The 23,006-nt window shown below is 32.5% G+C and overlaps 1 long non-coding RNA gene and 1 pseudogene across 3 annotated transcripts; both read left to right on the top strand.

Annotated features, from left to right (window-relative positions):
• The first annotated feature begins 14,724 nt into the window (after positions 1 to 14,724).
• On the top strand, positions 14,725 to 17,550 carry LOC107614882 (uncharacterized; annotated as a pseudogene).
• Positions 17,551 to 18,861: 1,311 nt separating this feature from the next.
• LOC107619059 (uncharacterized) lies at positions 18,862 to 21,248 on the top strand. 3 transcript variants are annotated; one of them, XR_015899205.1, is made up of 5 exons: positions 18,862 to 19,194; positions 19,278 to 19,391; positions 19,757 to 19,854; positions 20,480 to 20,554; positions 20,838 to 21,248. It is a non-coding gene; the product is annotated as an uncharacterized LOC107619059 (long non-coding RNA). The 3 variants fall into 3 exon arrangements; XR_015899204.1 differs by having other exon boundaries at positions 19,650 to 19,854; XR_015899203.1 differs by having other exon boundaries at positions 19,278 to 19,854.
• The last annotated feature ends 1,758 nt before the right edge of the window (positions 21,249 to 23,006 follow it).

The raw sequence follows: 23,006 nt of genomic DNA, 5'->3' as shown, positions 1-23,006 counted from the left end.
TGAAATTTTTTTAATAAGATAGTATTTTGATTTTTCTCTTTCATCTTTTGTATTAATTAATTATATTAATCTTCTATTGCAATATATTTTTTATCAACTCTACACATTATCTTTTCTATCTTCTTTTACTTTTTTTAATTGCTCTTTTTACTTTATTTTATTTTAATTGTTTATTTTACTTTTACTTCTCATATATAGATTTATAATAATTCATCACAGGTTCTTTTTGAATTTAAGTGATTTTTTAGGTTATATTTTACCATTGATGCTTTTATTTTGTTTAGTGTATTTTTTTAGTCTGTGTTTAATATAATAATCTGTAAATATCTATTCTATTATGTAAAAATTAAATTTCTGCACTTAATGATAAAATTGTCGTAACATGTTTCTGATGGTGTTTTTCGATTTATTTCTTTTAACTCATTAAATTCATTTTATTATAATAAATTAATTATATCAACTAATTGATTTGTTTAATTTTTTAAATATCATACAATTTATTATAATTTCTATCAATTAATTAATTGTAATTCAAATTGAATGATTATTTTGTTATGAAATTATTATTTTCTAATCTATTTATGGGTAATACATATATTAATTATAATCGTAAATTAAGCTATTTTATATTAAATGACTTATATAATGGTCATCTCATTTATTATCATAAATGCTGAATTAAATAAGTCATTATTACATTTTATTTAGAATTAAATGAGAATAAAACTAGAGATACTATTTTATTTGGTCTTTCAGGTTTAATGGGTCTGACACTCAAATATAAATAGTGACTTCCAGATTTTGGTCTCTAACACATCAAAGCCATCTCCGTAACTCTTTTTTCATAAAAGAAATTTCGATTCAACTCTATCAGGGATACAGAAGGTTTTCAAAGAACAAAGGAATGGTCTGAATTTGCACGAATTCTAAATGTTCGAACTTACGACGTTGTTTCAATTCGTTGTCGTTACGAGAATGACTCTAATCTATACGTGTCTAAGGATTAGAATAGATTAAATATTATGAGTAAAGTATCGTTTTTGTCCCCAACGTTTGGGGTAAGTCCTATTTGTGTCCCTAACGTTTAAATCGTCCTATTTGTATCCGTAACGTTTATAAAAGTGATTCAATGTTATCCTACTATCAATTATACTAACAAATCAGATTATATTTTTCAATTATTCTTACTTAGATGTATTCATTATCAATTAGGTCTCACTTGGATGTGCTCGATTTTAATATTATACCCACTATTTGTGTTTAGATTCAATTATGTCCCAAGAAAAGTGAATTATGTAAATGTTGTAGGAATTAGTTTCAACATTTGATGAGCTATTTTTTGGAGTAGATCATCGATTCTATCCCAGACATTTGTATTCTAACTTCAAGAAGAGATTTTTAAAACTCAAACTAAAGCGTTTATGATGTGTAATTGACAGCAGGATAACATTAAATCACTTTTACAAACGTTAAGGATACAAATAGGACGATTTAAACGTTAGGGACACAAATAGAATTTACCCCAAACGTTGGAGACAAAAATAATCATGGTTCTGAAAACCGAACCAGACCGGCCGGTTCAACTGGAATAACCGGAAACCGGTCACCTAGCCGGTCCGGGTAACGTCAAAAACCGATTGGCAGAGAACCGGTGAAAAAACCGGTCAAACCGGCAGTTAACCGGTGAACCGGAAGAACCGTCCGGTTTTTTGACGGTTTTATGGTTTGCACCCTGAGAGGCCAAACGACGTCGTTTTGAAATTTTTTTTTTTTTAAAAAAAAAGGAGAAAGGCGTAACACCCAGTGCACCCACTAACCCTAATCAGTTTCCCCTTTCCCCTTTCCAAGTGCATTCAGCAGCCATTCACCCCCCATTGCCACCAAGCTCCAGATTCGAGAAACCACCGAGCCACCCACAGCAATCCACAGCAGCCGTGACCACCACCGCGTTCTGCACCCACCATTGACACGAAGCTCCAGATTCGAGAAACCACCGAGCCACCCACAGCCATCCACAGTAGCTGTGACCACCACCGCGTTCTGCACCCACCATTGCCACCAATCTCTAGATTCGAGAAACCACCGAGCCACCCACAGCCATCCACAGCAGCCGCGACCACCACCGCGTTCTGCTTCTAGCTGAGCTCGCCTCGTCGTTGCCGAGCTCACGGAGCCCCCCTCCTCGTCGCCGAAAGTCGCCGACACCGCGTCTTCACTCGCCGCCGGTAAGACTCTGTTCTTGACTTCTTGTCTTCTTGATTTATTTGCTGCCTTTTGGGCTTCTGGGTTCTGATTATGATTTATGAGCTCGCCTGCTCTATGGTTGAACTTGCTTCCTTATGAATTTTGATGATGATTTATGAGTTCTATGCTTCTTGATTTTGATTTTCTGATCTCGCTTCCCTCTGAACTTGCTGCCTTCTGATTATGAGTTCTGTGCTTGAATATGTTTTGCTGCTTCATGATGAATATGTTTGCTGAATATAATTTTTTATTTTGAATGCTGTATGAATTGATATAATCTTCTGGGTTCTGAATTGTTATCATTTTGAGTTTTGCTATAATTGTTGGATATAATTTGTAATTTGGATTTCTAGATTTTGGATTTGGATTCGCTTCTGAAGTCATGACAAATTCCTCGTCCAATTCAATCAATCATGTCATTCACAAATTCCTCGCCCAATTCAATCAATCATGGCATTCACGGACATGTTCCTGCATTGAAGTATTTTTTTTTTTGTTAATCTATGTAAGGCAGAGGTGTGCGTGCTCTGGGTCACAAAGGGTGTTGAACAGAACTTTGGAAAGGAGATTAAGGAAATGATGAGTGGGCACTCGAAAGAGAAGGTTATAGTTCATGACACTGCTGTGCTTGGCAGGCCGAACGTGTCTGAGATGAGTGTCAATGCTGCCAACAACTTTAGTGCTCAAGTCGTCAGTGTCACAAGCAATCCTCAAGGAATCTGAGATGTTGTCAATGCATGCAAAGCTAATGGAATTGCAGCCTTTGGTCCCATTTGGGATTCCTAGTTCTTCCATCTCTAATATATTGCTTCTTAATTTTGTTTAATATATTGTTGGTATGTGTTCTTGGTATGCATTGAAGTATTTTTTTTTGTTAATCTCTTTATATGTTGTGTTCTCCTTGGCTACATAAAATCATTTTTGGTATGGTAGAAATTTCTAGAATTAGGTAATTATTGAGAATATAGTTTAGAAGGTTTTTTATTTTTATTGGTACCATTTGTTTCTAAATAATGGAGATCCTGTCTTAATTATTATGAATGTATTATCTCTATTAGTGTTTTTACTGAGCATCTTAATGTATTCAGGGTTGGTATTTCCATATTAAAATTTTTAGATTTAGAAATTATTAAATTTAAATATTGAAAATTATATATTATTTTTAATAATTTTATTTATATTTAATTAAACCGGTTGAACCCCAGTCGAACCACTGAACCAGTGAACCAATTGCCTCACCGGTTCATTGATCGGTCCGGTTCTCGCAACCTTGAAAATAATACTTTACTCAAATATTATTTAAGTAATTTATTTCTAATATTGGTATTTGATTAAATTAGTTTTAGAGAAATTTAAATTGTTGACTCAATTTATATATTATGACTATTTTTTTAATATATTATTTTTATTTTTTTAATATAAATTTTTTTTCTAATTTTTAAGTTTATTTTCTTTCTCATTTTATATTTTATATTAGTAATGTAATTACTAAGAAAATTATATTTAAAAAAAAAGAAAAAGAAATATTAAAACATCACTATTTAAAAAAAATATATATGAAAAAAAAGAAAACGAAAAATTAAAACATTACTATTAGAAAAAAACTGTTAATATGCGTATGAATGGAGTCGGAATTGAAGAATATATATAGATATAAAAATAAAAAATTATTGCACGATTGTAGAATAAAAAATAATCATATATATAAAACAAAATAATTATAACAAAAAAATAATTAACAAGAATTATTTAAGGTTATGGAAAGTTGTATCCAAATTTGACAAGAACAAAACGACTTACATAGAAATGGTTCTCATAGATAGTAAGGTAAGTTGATTATTTTCCATGATTCTTTCAAGTGATGTTAGGTCCATTTTATAAATATTTTTGGTTTATATATTTTAATATTTTTAATAATCGGTAACATAGAGTTTAATAAAATATAATTCATATATTTTTTTATTCATGTATATGTATAGAATTGTTTATGTATATGTATATATATATTAAGAAAAACTACCGTAATATATATATATATATATATATATATATATATATATATATATATATATATATAACAAAATTAATATATAAGGTTATGGAAAGTCTCATTTAAATTTGACAAAAACAATACGACTTACATAGAAATGGTTCTCATGGATGATGAGGTAAGTTGATTATTTTCCATTATTCTTTCAAGTGATGCTAGGTCCAATTTATAAATTTCATATTTGATAAGTAAACCCTTGCACATGAACAAAGACAATGCGATTTTATAGATTTATAAGTTCCAATAGCTTTTATATTTAATTTGTTTTATAATGTGATAATAACTAATATACTTATTGGTGGATTTAACTATTACTATATTATTTATGATCACATTTAGTATATATGTCTGATTTATTGAAAAAAATAGATTATTAAAACCAATTAATAACTATTTTAGAATTAATCCAATTAACACTAAATTAAAAAAAAATAATACATAACATGTTACTTTTTATTAATCAAATTATTATAATTTAAATTAATTTTAAAAAAATAATTTAAAATTATAATTTCAATTTTATCATATGCTTATGACGGCTAATTATACTTGTTATAGATTATAAACTATCCCACGATTTGTGTCAAAAAACTAGCACAAATCTAACAAATAAAAACACCTATACTATAGAGTATAGAGTCAACTACACTATCAATCCTCAAAATAACAAAAGAGAGCATTTTCTACCTTTTAAGATTCAACTATTTTTGTATTAAACTAACTCCTTTAACATTGATATTAAGGCTTCATTTGAAAGGAAAAACTAAGACCTGTTGTAAAATAAATATCAAATAAAGAAGTATAAATAGAAGACTTTAGTATTACAATTACTATCTCAATATAATAAAGATGATTAATATTGATATTAATATTATATGTAAAGAGTAATAGAAAAGAGTATTTAAAATACTTATAAAATAAAAGAAGAGAAAGAATTGTAGTAAAAATATAAAGAGAAGAGTATTTGATTACAACATAAAGAGAGAATTGATTTCTTATTACTTGCTTGTGTTATTTCAAACGTTGCTTCTACTATTTATACACATGAGAAGGTTTTGATTTCAACCTTCATTTATTTTAATTGTCTTGGAGAGAGGTTCCTTCAATATGGAGAAGATAAACCAACATGGTCATCCACATACTTATCTTAACAAGACCGAGAGATAAATACGAAAAATAATAGACAGAAAAATAGAGATTGAATTAAGTTTTTATATTGATTTTGGTGTAAAATTTATTGAATTGAATTATGTCTTAATATCATGTTTAGTTTAAGATAAATATAAAAATTAAGGAGTAGATTTAGAATTTAAAAAATTAAATAAAAATATTTTTAAAATACAAAATATAAAAGTTTCTATCTTAAAAATTTTACTTCCATGTATTGTATCCTTACTTTCTAAATATAATGAATAGACTGAAATTGTGTATTGGAACTAAAATTTTAATTCCAATATTTGATCATCAAACACAATATTTAATTTCAATCTCTCTCTCTTGGTCTCCCTAAAGATACAACCACAACTCAAGAGCATTTACACTCATCTATCTTGTTATTTCTTTTTCCAACTTCTTAGCCATGCTATCCTTTAAATCCACAAGAACTTGTTAGGGTGAGAAGGGAAAATCCAGACGCCATGCCTTATCCAATACTAAGCTAATAATGATAGCTTTAGCCTTTAGAAGTGTTCTAGCATTTGTCACAACAGACTTATAGTAATCAAATACTAAGCTAATTTGTTCCTTCATTTCCCAAATATTCCATATAACAATAACATAGTATTGACACTTTGCATATTTCTTTCCTAATAATAATAAATGATGAAGATGATGATGATGATTAACAGCACAGAATAATGAAAAATTGATCCAAAATAACAAAAATCCAAAGATAAAATATGCAGCAAGTGAAGCCTAGACCTCAAACCAATAATTTTCTTCCAGAATGTTCACAAGTGTATAACAGTATAAGCCTCACTATATATGTAGTGTTAAGTGGTTATATATATATATAGCCAGGTTGAGAACCAAAGTCAAAGGAGTCAATGCCTCCTGTGCTTCACCTTTTTATAGCCCTATTAATTTGTGACTTACAAATTCCACCGTATATATGCATGCATACGATGAGCTAACTCCAAACATCTAAATTGAAGGCTTCTGATATATATTAATATTGTTGTCTCTTGTCTGATTGTTCTTCATATTGTTTTGTGAACAAATTAAATGTTTCCAAGTATATGTACGTGGTCAAAAAAGAAGAAATTAAAGTGGGCGAAGTAATATGCATGTATATATACACGAAAAATACTAGTTAATAGGAAAATGAGTTCATGCTGGTACGTAGTGAGTAGTGACACAAACAAGAAAGTTGGCACAATATATAAACGGCGGAGCCAAATACGGTTTGAAAACTATGTATAATAATTGCTAACAATGTACACACCACTACGTTCGATCTTACATATTGACAACCGAATGTCATTAATTTTCACATATGCAAGCATGCATCAGCATAACATGAAATATACCATTTTTTTTTATAATACTAAACAAAAAAAATCAGAACTTTGTTTTATGTATCATTAAATACTGCAATAATTAATAAATACTAAATAAAACAAATTCTAACTGATTTTAACTGAATTTTTTTTGTTACCAAATATTTTCTCATTTCTTTATTCTTTTCCTCATAATCTAACTATTGGTAGCAAGAATGCCAAATGGGGTCAGAAGGAGCCGGGGGATACGTAGGGTTGGCGGCAGAATTTGTATTTACGGTATCCAATACGTTTCAATAATGCAATTCGACCTGCAGAGCAGATAAGGTCGAATTCAAGTGTCGAGCAAATTCTATTCAATTTGAGCACAAATTTTTGTCTTCTACATAGATATTTCGTGCTACCAGTAATTTAATTTACTAGTTATACATAAATAATATTTAATATTATAAAATATAAAATAACTAAATATTTAGTTTGAATAAAAATAAATTTATTTTGCGAGTTAGGTTGGATAGAGTCGAATTAAAAGATTTAAAATTTAATAGAATTTTTAGTTGAAGAGTTTAAACTTGCGATTAGGATATATAGAGGATAAACTATCCTATCCTATCTATTGTTATTTTTTATGAATAAATTTATGTCTTTCATCATATATTTTTCTACGGATATCTAGTTTTATATATTTTTTTGAATAATTGAATATTCAATTATATTATATATACACAAAAATAATCACTAAATTAGTAATTGGTACAAAATATACATTAAAAATAAATTAAACAATATATATATTTATTAAGATTCTGAAAATCAAACTAGTGATCAAATTAATAGAATTAAAAATTCAAATGTTTAAGCGTTCAACTGACGTTTAATCACATTAAATATAATTTTGATAGCTAATTTTTAAAAAAAATTAGAACTAATTCAGTAACAATTTTTAAAAATAAACCTTTAATATAAATAAATTAGACATAATTGTCATACATTATTACTGAATTAGTCTTAAACTTTTTAAAAATTTAGTTGTCGAAAATATATTTAATACAAATCGAAAATTTTAAAGACAAAATTAAAACAAAATAAAACTTAGAAATATTTTTAAAAATTTTTCACAAACTTCAAAGACAACAATTACATTTTAGGGTAATTTACCATTATAAATAAACTGTCTTCCAATATTACCAGATTTCACAATATGCAAAACGGATACCAAAATGCATTTTTTTTCATAAACTATGTAAACCGCGACAAGGGACCCGCGGTTTACAAATACACGTAAACCGCTACAGGGGTGTCGCGGTTTATGTTCTAGGAAAACTAAGCATAATCCGCGATAAGGATGTCGCAATTTATGTGTGAATAAGGAGTGTGCATAAACCACGACAGGGGTCCAGCGGTTTATGCCTTAATGAGCAGTTTGCATAAACATAAAATAAACTAAGTACATAGTAAATAAAAACATACGTAACACACACATAAGTCCATGGAAATAAACTAAGTACCATCATATAATACAGAAGTACACGACAAATCAGACATACATAGGTATCATCAATGAAAACATAAAATAAACAGTTACGGCTCCTGCCTATCCTCATCCTCCTCGTGAGAGTTATCCCCAAATGCGCCTAGGAGATGCGACCCTGTACCACATCGAGCGGTCTGTCTCACTCTGGCTGGCCTCTGGCGCTGCTGTGCTGGAGGATTGACGGGCATGCCCACGCCATATGCATATGGAGGCGTCCCTCCCATGCCCAACCAACTGTCGTACGGGTTGTTAGCAGGCTCATTCAGGCTTACATGAAACTGGTGCTGGTATCCCTGAGGGTCAGACATCTGCAGCTGGTACCGCTGAATCTCTCCTCCATATCTCGGCGGTACCCCTGCGCAACGTCCATATGGGACTGGGACTCCGGCACCTGATCCTGTGGGGTCTGGTGCTGAAAATGCGGAGGGTCATTATCCCGGATGAGATCTGCAAAGTCGGAATAGAACTGTGAACTGCCGACCTGATTGTCCATATCCATCATGAAAGTCGGGCCCGCCAGGTCATCATACATCTGTCCAGGTCATCGTATGTTTTTATTTATTATGTACTTAGTTTATTTTATGTTTCTGCACGCTGCTCATTAACACATAAACCGCTGGATCCCTATTACGGTTTATGCACACTCCTCATTCACATATAAACCGCAACACCCCTATAGCAGTTTACGTGTATTTGAATCCCCTGTCTTGATTTACATAGTTTATAGAAAAAATGTATTTTGGTATCCGTTTTGCATATTGTATAATCTGATAATATTAAATGACAATTTATTTATTATAGTAAATTATCCTATATTTTACCCTTTAAAATGTTTAAACTACTCCTCTTAACCTAATATAAGATTTTCAATCACAACTCTAATTCTGTCGCACCTACCGCCGCTACCACCACCTCACCTTTCCCATCCCACTTCAATCCAACTTCCTTTTACTCGCACTCTCTGCCTTGAATAAGGGGAAGTGAAAGTTTGTATAAGAGGTAAAGAACTTACTTCATTAACTTTTTTACTCTAAAAGAATTTGATTTTTTTATATATATTTCATAAATATATGTTTTAATTTTGTTATTAAAAATAAATAATACAAAATACAAAATATTTTTCCTTTATATTAAAGAAATACATAATGATAACATAGTACTAGTAATTATAAATATTTATAACCATGCATAGTCAATCTTCAATCTCATCCAACTTTAAAATCGTTTAATTCATTAACTATCAATAAAATTCTCACCCCATTTTTTCAGCATCCAAACATCACATGTTTCCCCCAAACAAACCATTTAATGCCCGAAGCTTTGTTTATTTATTTTCCCCCCACCTCTGAGTATTGTGTCGTTATTCGTACAATTTCCATTATGAATATCAGGTGTATCAAACTGTCCGATATACATTAAAGTTTTAATTGTCACTTAGCTTTGATAGGTTTATCGCTTCACGAAACTACAGCCATTCGGGTTTCTATTTAAAATATCTCAAAAAATAAAACAATAAAACATTTTTTAAAAAAATTAATCTTGAATATAAGAATAAATCACATAAACAATACAAATGCCACTCAATATTACACCAGAGTCTCAAAACTCAAAACATTACATGTATGTTTCATTTTAACATCAGATCTATATAAATTAAAGCTAGTAAATTCGATCTATAAATGTACAATGTAAATCAAATTAAATAAGATCGATTTGCCAGAAATACAAATAAATTGAATAAATTAGATTCGATTTACTAAGAACATCACTAAATCGAAATAACCTGAGTCGATTTATAAGGAAGAGGGCTCAATATGTAAAATGATATATACTGTTTAGATTTACTCTTTGAAATAATCAAAGTAAATCGAATTTACTTAATTCGAATTATTACTATGATACCCAGCAAGTTATATAAATCGAATTCAACTAGTTCGATTTACAAAGGATTGGTTCCTATATAAAAATGATCAGAACATTATCGATTCATTAGAGTGGAAGTCACAATGGCTAGTGATGATAGTTTTTTAGTTCTAGACTTCTAGTACACATTAAATTTACTGATAAGGATCCGCATAGTATTTTTCTCAAACCTTCAACGACTTTCACCGAGTTTCAGAATACCATAATCCAGAAACTGGAGATGTAAGGTGTGAAACAGGTGGAGAAGTTATTCTACAGAATTTCAATTTCCATATTGCGGGATGATGTGAAGTATGATTCCTTCGTTATAGGCAATGATGAAGATTTGCAAGTTCTTTTCCATCGTCATCGGTAGTTTTTCGAGGTGAGGACCCCTGAGCTTTTGGTCAAGCTTGTAGATGTGGTCTCTAGTTTAGGAAATTCAAACCGGAATTCTCAATCTTCAGCAATGACAGCTGCTCTAGTTTGATGCCTCTTGATGCCTTTTCATCTGTGTCTGTGATTCCACTTGAGACAGTTTTGGTTGCCTCCTCATCCTTCGCTGCTGATCTAAACCGCACTCGTGACGGAAAAATAGGTGATACGGGACTCTTCAGTGAGCTTGTGATTGCGATGACCGGTACTCCTAATGTGATACTGAATTTTCAAAAGGGTGGAGCACCGGATAGTGTAGAAGATGTACTGTGAGAGGATGATGATGATGATGTGGAGCCCGCCACAATTGTCGATGATAGCGATCATGGCATAGCAAGGAGTAATCTAGCTGGGAGTAGTGGAGCGGCTAGTTCAGAAACTCAGCAATACCCCCTCCCCCACTTTTTAAATTTGGACTTGGATTCCATGAGACAGTAGGGGATACCTGGCGTGCCTGTTAGATTTAGGGCCAGAAATATACAGGATACAGGAGGACTAGCTGAGTTTCAAGTCGGTCAGCAGTTTTAGGATAAAGAGGAGGTCGTGCTAAATATGAAGACTTATAGCATCAAATGTGGGGTTGAGTATAAAGTGTTGGAATCCGATTATCGCAAGTATACCATGGAAAGTGTAAGGAATTCGGCAACGGATGCACATGGTTGATTCGTATCAGTCTCCACCAGCGCAGAGGTATTTGAAAGGTAAAACGGTACAATGGATCGCATACTTGTCTGGCCACGTAGATATCGAGTAATCACAAGATGCTTGATTACTACTGCCTATGATTAGGGCCAATGCTGCCGTGTCGATCAAGGTACTGTTGAATGCGCAGATTCACATTTTGGGTTTATACCGACTTACAGGAGGATTTGGTTGGCAAGCAAAAGGCCATGAACTAGATTTATAGAGTTTGAAAAGATTCATATAATGAGTTAGCACAATGGGTACTTGGTGTGCAGATGACGATGTCGGGTAGTGTTGCAGTATTGAGGACGAGTCCTGTGCAAGTGGGTCAGCAAGTCGATGAGTCCCATGCTTATTTCGACCGTCTTTTTTGGACATTCTTACCATGTATCAAGGCCTTCCAACATTGTAATTCGTTGGTTAGTATTGACAAGACCCACTTATACGAAAAATACGGTGGTACATTGCTTGTTGCAATTGTCCTAGCTGGTAAGCTACATCCTGTAGCGTAATCGTACACTCCCCGAACGGCAGATAAAATATATGTGTCTCCAGACACTATCTCTTCACAAATGCACTCACTAATGGCTCGTTTAAACTAAACCAATGGTTGCTGAGCCTTGCAAGATGGGTCAGGCCAGCCATCTGCAGGTACAACGTGATCCTATCATCTAATGGCATACCATGCTGCCTCCTCATACTCATGATACAACGATGGGCTGCATGACAATAAAAAAATTCAATTAGAATCATAACACTTTCGAAAATAACAATTACCTAAAATACATAATTTTAAGCGAAAAATAGTTCTAACAAAACATTGTTAACCTACTATTTACGCCATAAAGCTAAACCTTTTAGTATATAACTAAAATTGTAGTACCTCGTTAATCTAACATTTAATAATTCAATTTTTAAATAAATTAAGTCATTCTAAATTCTTGCTAATGTTCTACTACCTACTTAATCCAAAATTTAAAATCCAAATTAAATTAAAATAAATTAAATTAAATTAAATTAAATTAAATTAAACTCCACAAATTTTCTAACCTCATTCAACTTATAACAATAAAAACCAAAGTTTTAAAAATCGGATCAGACTAACCGGTTCAACTGGAAACCGATCATCTGGTCAGTTTGATCACATGTAAGACCGTTTTACAAAAAATTAGTGAAAAAACCGGTTGAACCGGCCAGATTTTAGCAAGCGCCAGTTTTCCAACCCAGCCACCAAATGGCGTCGTTTTGACGCCTTTAAAAAAAAGGAAAAAGGTGCTGAAATGCTGAATGAAATTGAACGCTGCTAAGTGAGCCACCTTCTCCTCTTCGAAAAGTCCCAAATCCCAACCCTAATTTCCTCTTCGAAGACAGTCACCTCCAAGGCTCCAACAAACGCCATCATCACCTCCAACAAATGCTGGATCGAAAGTCACCATCGCAGATGAGGCAGCTGTCACTAGCGTCGTTGTTTTGATCTCTGAACTCCGAAGCGTCTGGAGTTGGCGTCGTCTGGTCATCGGCTTGTCATCCTGGTCATCAGCGTTGTCTGGTCATCGTCGGGCATCTGGTCGTCGTCTTCTGGCCTTCTGTGCTCTTAACATAACATCTTTGTTTTTCAATGAATTTCGTTTATTTAGTTTGGACGTTTGGTGACAAAACGGTATGAACTGGGTTGCTGACGCTGAGGTTATTGAGTTCATGGGTTTTTTTGTTTTTGTTTTCAATTGATTTTTTATTCAGTGAGAAATTTAGGGCAAATTTCAGTTTAGAGCTTTAGGTGCAGAGTTTTTCAATTTTTCTTATGAGTTCTTGTTCTGCTTTTCAATTTTTTTTATTTTGTTAATTATATAGATTAAAGGTTCTGTAATTTTGAATAAATTTAATATTAGGATTTTAAATTTTTAATTTTGAATTTTGGTATATTGAATTTTGCTATATAAGTTCAATAATAATAATAATAATAATTTAGGGCAGATTTGAGTTCAAAACCTGAATTTAGTTTGGATGCTGAGTTTGGATTTTTCTGTTTTGAGTTGGGTTGTTGCTTATATGATTCTGAATCTTGATTATATGCTTAGTTTTTCTGTTTTTGGATTTTCTGACTTTTGATGCTGAGTTTTCTATTTTTGGATTTTGGGTGATTGGAAGAATTTTGTTAAATACTTGATTGGAAGTATGATATTGCTTTAGTTCTTTTCTATTACATGAACACTTGTGTTAGGTTCATCAAGTATGCTATTGCTTTTCCTGTTTTGTTCCAAGCTGTAGCTATGAAAGCTATGTTGAAGAAGAATAAAATAGACTAAAGAAATGAGTCATTGCAAGGAGTTCAAGTTGCATTCCTTCACTTAGAAGAGACGAATGATCTCACTGTTGCGTTAATTGTATGGATTTTGAGTTAATTGTATGGACATCAGATTCGGAATTAATTTTATGGATATTAAAATTTCAGATTTTTTCTTAGATTTTTGTTGTTTTAAGTTGGTTAATTGGATTTCTTAGTCCGTTTAAGAGTTTTGAATCTTTTGATTGGTCTTTATTTATTTAATCTTTTTCAGTGATTTCTTGAAATTGTAAGATTGATTTTTTTTCTAAGTTGTTGATTCTAGGTTATTGATTTTTTTTTAATTTTAAGTTGATGGTGTCATGGTGCAGTATTTCAATGCATTATTTATGCTATTGTTATCAGTGTTTTAAAATAGCGGCCATGGCGGCGCTATGGCGGAATGGCGTGGCGGGATTTGACCTCGCCGCCATATGTAGGCCACTGCGACGTGCTTATCACGGTGGGGCAAAAGGCGCCGCAATTGCGGTGGCGCCATGGCGGTCCGCCATGAAAATGGCGAAAATGGCGGGTTTTTTTTTATTTTTCAAAAAAAATTGAGGGTAATTGGGTAATTTAGCAAAACTCTAAATGATACATGTAACCCAGGTTCAGCCGCTTCAGTTAAAAAACGAGTCTTCCTCTCTGAACGTCCAAAACGGCTCTTTCTCTCTGTTCTCTTTCTCTCTTCTCTCTGCCTCCCATCATCGCCGATCTTAGCCACCGCCTGTCGCCATCCGTCGCCGACGCCTATTGCCGTTCGTCGCCGACCGTCACCCCTGGTAGTCACCGCCGCTCATCACCACAGTTCCCTCTTTTTTCTGGTTCGTAGAAGTTACAGTTCCTTTTTTTTTTCATTCAGTTCACTCATTTCACTGTCTCCTTCTCTTCCCTCATAAACCTCTCTTCTTCCAATTTTTTTTCCTTTCAGCTCACTTTACCATGTCAACTTCTAGACCAGCCCGTAATTCTGATGCCCCTGCCTTTGCCCTGGCCATGCTGTTGGAACTGCTGCTCGTCCTGCAGCTGCTGTCCGTGCCATCTAGGGTGGAAATATGTTAGTGCTGTAGAAGAGAGAAATACCAATGACACCATATGTAATTTTTGTGGAAAAATTATGAGAGGAGGAATTACACGGGCAAAGGAGCACTTAATGATTAAGCCTGGGAATGTTGTTGGATGTAAAATGGTCTCAAAGGATGTTATTGCTGAATTATGGGAGTTCTACAACCAGAAAAAAATTGAGGAAGACACAGTTCTACGCCGGCAAGCACTGAGGAACATAGTGTCAATGCTAGGGAGCTTGATTTAGATAGTTTGGGTTTTGGATTGTCAGAAAAAGATGCTCAAAGAATTGATGAAATTTCAAATTCAACTCCAATGGCAGCAGCTAGAGGGGGGCAAGTTCTATGAGAGGTCCAATAGACTTATTTATGAAAAGACCCGAAACTGCCATTGCAAGAAACAAGAAGGAGAAATTGAGGCAACAGAATATCAAGGAAGCATGTAATAAGGAAGCGGTTCGTAGAGTTCATCGATACATAGTCCGGTGGTTCTACCAAGCTGGGATTCCATTGAATCCAGTGAGGTTGAAGAGCTTTCAAGAAATGTTGTGGACTGTTGGAAGCTTTGGTCCTAATTTACCTGCTCCCACTTATTATGCTCTAAGGGTTCCACTCCTTAATGAGGAATTAGAATACACCAAAGACTTGTTGAAGAGTCATAAGAAACAATGGGAAAAGTATGGCTGCTCTATTATGTCAGATGCTTGGACGGATAAGAGACAACGGAGCATTATCAATTTTCTTGTAAACTCTCCTGCTAGGACAATGTTTTTGAAGTCTATTGATGCCTCTGATTATGTGAAGATGGGTGAAAAAATGTTTGAACTTCTTGATGGTATTGTTGAGGAAATTGGGGAGCAAAATGTTGTTCAAGTTGTAACTGACAACAGGAGCAACTATGTTCTAGCCGGTAAGTTGCTGATGGAGAAAAGACCGAATTTGTTTTGGACCCCGTGTGCTGCCCATTGTTTGGATTTGATACTTGAAGACATTGGGAAGTTACCATTAATCCAAAAAACCATAAAAAGTGTCATTTCTTTGGTTAGCTTCACTTATAGCCACTCTAGCACTTTATCCATGTTGAGACAATTCACAAATGGCAAGGAATTGGTGAGGCATGCAGTCACCCGATTTGCCACTTCATTTCTCTCTTTGGAAAGGCTTTATAAAGAGAAAGAAAATCTAAGAAGAATGTTCACTTCAGATGAGTGGGTAAGGAATAAGTTGTCAAGGGAGGCAAAGGGGAGGGAGGCAACAAAGATTATTATTAGGCCCTCCTTTTGGAATCATGTCAAGTACACCCTTAAGATCATGGGGCCTCTTGTTCGGGTGCTTCGACTTGTTGATGGGGAGAAGAAGCCGCCAATGGGTTATATATATGAAGCAATGGAGAAGGCAAAGGAATGCATCATGAAAACATTTTCTAATGATGTGAGCAAATATTCTGAAGTTTTTAAAATCGTTGACAACAGATGGAATTGCAAACTTCATCGTCCGTTGCATGCAGCTGGTCATTTTCTGAATCCGGAGTTGTTTTATGATAATCCTCGTATCGAATTGGATTTAGAAGTTACAAAGGGATAGTTTGAGTGCATCACTAGATTGGTGTCAAGTATAGCTGCGCAAGAGAAGATATTGGAGGAGCAAGCACTATATAAGGCCGGCTATGGACTTTTTGGATCATCCTTTGCAAAATCTCAGAGGAAAAAGCTTTCACCCGGTAAGATTGTTATAAATTTTACAAAGCTTTATAAATTTAGTTCGATTAAAGGCTTAGACAAATTTATTTTAATTTTATAGCATTTTGGTGGCGGACATATGGGCATGAAACTTCGAACATGCGAGACCTTACTATCAAGATCTTGAGCTTGACTTGTAGTGCTTCTGAATGTGAGCGCAATTGGAGTATATTTGAGCATATTCATACTAAGAAAAGAAATAGGCTTGATCATGAAAGGATGGAGAGTTTGGTCTTCATAAAGTATAACCAACAACTCTCGAGAGGTACAACCTTAAAGATGAAGTTGACCCTATTGCACTCAATGACATTGATGAGTGTAATGAGTGGTTAGTGGGAGAAATTGGGACTGCCACCTTTCGAGATGATGATAATATGGATGATGATACTGATTTGGTTCATCAAGATGACAACACTTTGAGTTGGAACCTTGTTTTTGAAGCAATGGGAGGACATGAGCCTACGACATATACTAGAAGACAACAAAATAGAAAAAGAAAAGAACCTGCAACTGCAAGAGGTGGTGCAAAGGGTGGACCAAGTGGGTTTAAGGCTTCAAAAAAAGAAAAAGGAAAAGCAGTAATTGTGGAAGAGGAAGAAGAACCAGAATTTGAAGATGAAGAGGATTCTGAAAATAAAGAAGAACAAGAAGAGGAGATTCAATTCAATAATACTGAATCAGAGGATGATGAAGGGGTAGAGGGACACGATAATAATCGTGTTAATTTGGATGAATTTGATGAGAGCTAGAATGTAGATGGTTTATAGTTTTTATGTTTTATGTCTTCTATTTTATGGCTTGTTTATGACTTTTGAGTTATGATTTGAACTTGATGTTATATTTATTTGCTAAATTTGCTACTATATTTGCTATATTAATTAGATGTTTTATGACTAGAAAGTTGCTTATATAGATAGATTTTATAGTTTATTATATTTGTAATTTTTCTGCATATTTTTTTGTACATATATGTGGATTTTAGGTAATTTCGCCATTTCCGCCATTTTTTGCAACGCCATCCGCTATAACTTTATGGCGGATTTTTGGCTCACCGCCATTAGCCGCCATCCGCAATAAAAAACTATGATTGTTATATTTTTATTATTATTTTTATGAAATTGGAATAACTGTTAGTAGTATTATATGCATTTTGATTTTTGTTAGTTATAAATGTTGATTTTTTAAAATTGTTTCTGAATCTTTAATGAATAATTTATTATATAAAATTATAAAATTTTGAATTTTATCAATTTAAAAAATATTGAATTTAAATATTTAAAAGTATATATTAAATTTTTAATAATTTTATTTTATATTTAATTAAACTGGTTGAATTTTAGTTGAACTTTTGAACCATTAAACTAGTTATTTTACCGGTTTGTTGACCAATTCAGTTCTCGCAACCTTGATAAAAACTCACAAACTATATCAAAACTTGTTAAAATTACTAGTCAACATATCTAGTTACTCTTTATCCAACATACATTTGTGATCTCAATCTTTTAATACACTACTATCATTATATCAATAATCTAACTACTATTTGAAATTTAAAGATTCTAATAATTCTAATACTCAAGTTATAAGCGATTTAATATCACTAACAATGATTTAACATACTATTACTCCTAAATAAATATTATAATAATTCTAATAATCAAATTCTAACCGATTTAGTATCACTAACAATAATTTACTTTTTCAAGAAAATAAAAAAAATATTTACTAACATCTTCAAGTACGATACCAGCAATATTACTACAAGAAAAACACTCATTCAACCACACTTTTTTTAAGTTACATTTGAAAAACGTAATCTATTCCTGGAATAGACTACGTTTTTTTCCATATTTCCTTTTTTAAGGAGAATAAAAAACACATTTGTAACATCATTTGAAAAGTGTCTCCTTAAATATTATAAATATCACTTATAAAATGTAGCCTTATCTTAAGAATTATATATTCACTTTTTACCACAAAAAAAAAAACTTTTGAAGGATAAGCTATTTGTCAAGTTTCAGGTGTGCTTTAAAAAATAGAGAAAAACCCAAATCAGCCCTTGACAATTACCTCGAAAGACAACGAGGTCCCTAACAAAAAAAAAAAATCCCAACCCGGCCCCTGACAATTACTTCGAAAGGACAACGAGGCCCCTGTGCCAAAAAAAAAATCAATGTTATTTTTTTTAGCACAGGAACTAATCAGTCCCAAAAAAAATTATCAGGGGCCGGATTAGGTGTTTTTTTTCTTGGGGGCCTCGTTGCCCTTTCGAGATAATTGTCAAGGGTCGGATGAGGTATTCACTCTAAAAAATATTACCTAATAGGACTAAATAAGTAAATATACACCAACACTTTGTAAATTTTTATCCCCTTTTCACCATGTTAATACACTTAAACGTGACCTGGCCTCCTTTCTCCATTTTCCCCTTTTCCCCTTCGCGCGCCATTGAGCTTCACCAAAAAATCAGAGAAAGCTCACTCTCACGCCGTCACTCGTCACCCTCACGCCGGTGCCTCTTCCCCACGCCGTCACTCGTCACCCTCACGCCGTCACCGTCGCCCCTCTTCCCCACTTCCCACTCACCACTCACGCACACCACTTCGCCACTGGAGAATCGTCGCTCCTCTTCATCCTTCTGCTCTGGCTGTCACTTCGAGCTCACCATCGGGAAGATCTGCACTCAGCATCGTCCTCTCTTCGCTCACCGTCGTCGAGAAGGTATGTATTCACCTTCATTTGGTTCTAAAATTTGAGAGGGTTCCGATTTTAGGGTTCTGATTTGATTCACCTTTGCTTATCAGCTTGCATTGTTTGATTTGATAAGGGTGTTCTCAAGAACAGGGCTATTATAATGGCATGTGTGTGCAACAGTGCTACTCTGCGAATTTGCTTCAACTTGCGTTTTGCTTACTCTGGTTTGTGCATGCCTTCAATTTTGGTTCTTATGATTTTCTGTTTTAAGCAGTGTGCGTGCGTGTGTGTTCAGCTGCTTGAAAATGAAATCATTAGTTGGTGTTTATTCATTTCTGTTCTGTTCTATTCTGAATAGTTAACAAATTCCGTAAACGCAGGTCAGTGATGTATAGTTCTGAAATTTGGGAGGTTTAAGGTTCCAATTTTAGGCTTTTTAATTTGGGGGTTCTGAAATTTAAGAATGTGCATATAATATGTAGATATCTCAAACGGTGTAGAAATTATATCGAAGCACCTGATGCTAGCGTTTGGGAAATATCAGGTTTTATTCTGACGTTCGTCTTTTGATTGCAATGACAATACACAGTTGTGATTTCTTGTTCTAAACCTTAGAGACAAAATATCAGAATTGTATATGATGCCATTGGAACTCTAGCTGAAGCTGTTGCTGGGAAGTTGAATCAGGTATGTTATTTTTAATAGCTTCCCATGGAAGGTTTCCAAATCGAGATTGTCTTTCTTTATCTTGACGGTTAATCTTCCATTCAATTCATATTCATCTTTCCCTTTTGCGAGCACTGTTAATCGTGCAGAAGGTTCCATCCTTCAAGTTTTTTGGGTGGGAGAAAAAAAAAAACTGATGTTCAAAGAGAAATATAGGTGAAGCTTGTAAATCAGCAGTGTTATTGTAGTTTAATACTTGGTGCAGGAATGTGATTTCAAGTTATTGGAATTGTTGACTGTCCTTAAGTTGGTCCTCAATTAATCATCTCTCACTTGTGCCGATACCCTTTTATGTGTTGGAATTCCTTTTTTTTTTTGGGTACAATTTTAATATAGTTTGGTTCTTTTAAGTAATTTGTGCCATCTCAACAGCATTCTCATGTTTCATAAGATGCTGTTAGCTATAACTTTAGGGAGAAAATAAATACATTTGAAGTTTGAATGAATAAATTAAGATGGTATAATTTCTCTCGGTGATTTGATGATGACTTGTAGAAGACTTAGAAAAGTATCATTAAAGAGAGTAGACCTAATTAAGATGGTATAATTTCTCTCTCGGTACTAATGTACTATGTTATCTATACAGGAAATTTCTAAGGTTAAAGAGGCTATTTCAATAGCAAATAATGCATGCTGGGCTCTTGGAGAACTTGCAGTTAAGGTATGTTAATGTTATGTGCTGCACTCTGATTAAATTTTGTAGAACTGTATTGTGGCTGGAATCTAATTGGCTTAGTCAGAGTTATGTGTATAATGTAGTTTTAAACTGTTAGTTTCAAAAGCCAATTAGGACAAATGGCTCTGCTCTTTGTGATTGCTATTTGGCTGTTATCTTTTAATTTTTCACTTATGTATTTTTGTCTTATGAAATTTTATAACAATATGATTATTTTAGTTCTGGAGAGGATTTCAATTTATTTATATATTTAATTGGCATCTTTTAGATGGTTGGGATTTCTCTGTGAACAAGAATTTGATGTATTAAGTATTAACTGGAAAGAAGAGACAAAGCTATGCAAGGTTTACAACTCCGTCCAACCGATAAATTCGATTTGGGTCATCTTCTATTTCCGCAGTATCAATCTTGTAGTATAGCTTAGCTTGCCTTACTTTCTGAATTTTTCGTTTTTGTGGGGTATGGTGTGTAGATTGGTAATTCGTATCAAGCGATTCCGAATTCTATGTATAGGGATAACACAAGTAAATCGAATGAGATTGTATAGCTTTACATTAGAGCTCGAGTACTACTAAATCGAATCAGCATGTATCGATTTAGTATATGTAATTCAAATTTGTCCAATTCGATTTACTATGTACAAAAACCATGAGCTAAATCAAAATCCACTAATTTGGTTTACTATGGGTGGTCTGAAATCATGTGGATAGTTTAGTAAATCGAAGCTACCTACTTTGAATTACCTAAACCCTAATAATTTGATACAACTTAATTCGATTTACTACTATAATTTATAATTCAAATTAGGTTAATTCGATTTATATAGTAACATGCGTGGATCCCCGTAACATTTTTAATTTTGGATGATTCATACAATATTGAATTGCTTTTGATTTATACAGTGTTTTATCCTAAATGTAAATGCTTAAAATGTTAAATTTTGATTAATTTTTTACAAGTATGACCAAAAAAAGATATTTTTATTCAAAATTTGGTGATTTTATATTAAATATATTTTTTTGTAATTTTTTTAGTGAAATAAAAAAATTAAAGAAATTTTAAATATTGAATTTTATTCAGATCTTTTGCATGTACAATTTAAATAATTATTTAAATATTTTTAAAAAATTTAAATTAATATACAAGTTGTTTACTAAGGCTAAAAAATTTTGATATGAAAGCAAAATGAGTGATATATTTTAACATGGTAATTTTTGGTGTTTTTTAAAATTGTGGGAGTACACAAATTGGACTCTCCGATTTATGTTTAAAAAGTTGAAAAAAATTCAGAATACACAAATCGGACCCTCCGATTTGTGTTAAAAATTTGAAAAAACTCATAGTACACGACTCAGACCATGCGAGTTCTTTGGTCATGAAATTTTGCTTCACAAATCGCATGGTCCGATTTGCAACTTATGGAATTTGAAATCTGAAATTTTGAAATCTGAAATGTGGAATTCGGACTCTCCTTTTTTTTATTCTGAGTAATTTTTTTTTTACATTTTGAGAGACAAGTCGTAGGGTCCGAATTCTGCTTCCTCTGATCCCACAACGAGGTGAAACACCCCCAAGTCCAACACTTCTTTTACTTCCATATTCAAATTGAAAACCGGTTTACTAACTACAAAAAATAAATTGTTATTTGTATATAAAAAATGGTACTCTCTGTCTCTACAAAAAAAACTAAAAACCTAACACTGCCAAGTTCCTAGATAATTACTTAAAAGTAAAAGCTGATATTAATATATATTTATTTGTCTAGTTAGTGGTATATTAAAACAGAATTAAAAATACTAAAATAGTGTCTAAATTTATTTGTCTAATATTACATCAACTTAAATGACTAATTCATACCATTTAAATACAATCTTTTATCTTTATATTATGTCATAGAATTTTCATTATATTTTTATCTTTTAATAATAACTTATTTTTATATAGTGTTATATGATTTTTTTTTTAATTTAACTTTTCATGTTTTTTTATCCTTTATTTTTATGTAGGTTATACTATTTCTTTTAATATTAATATTAATTTTTTAATAAATATAAATTTGATTAAAATTTAATTTCTTTACTTCTCTTTTCATATTCATCACTCATTCTTATATTATTATATAAATTAATTTTTACTTTACATTTTTTTTAATCTCCTCTCATATAATTTTATACTTATTTTTCTTTTTCCTTCTCCCTTTCATATAGAAAGAGATTTATAAACCACATTATAATTATAGAATTAGATAATTAAAAGATAAATTGATTACAGATTAAAAAATCGGTAATCTTAAGATTAAAAAAGATATGACTGGGATTTTATATTAAAATAAAATTAATAAAAAGTTTGAAGATAAATATTCATAAAATTTAATGTTAAAATTCTAAAGATGAGATAGATGATAATTAATGAATAATAAAATAATAATTTATAAAAT

This window comes from Arachis ipaensis, chromosome B9, assembly GCF_059453495.1.
Source record: "Arachis ipaensis isolate K30076 ecotype BB chromosome B9, ASM5945349v1, whole genome shotgun sequence".
In the NCBI taxonomy this organism is placed as follows: Eukaryota; Viridiplantae; Streptophyta; class Magnoliopsida; order Fabales; family Fabaceae; genus Arachis; species Arachis ipaensis.
Note: the sequence above shows the minus strand (reverse complement) of the source record. Positions and strands in the feature narration are given on the sequence as shown.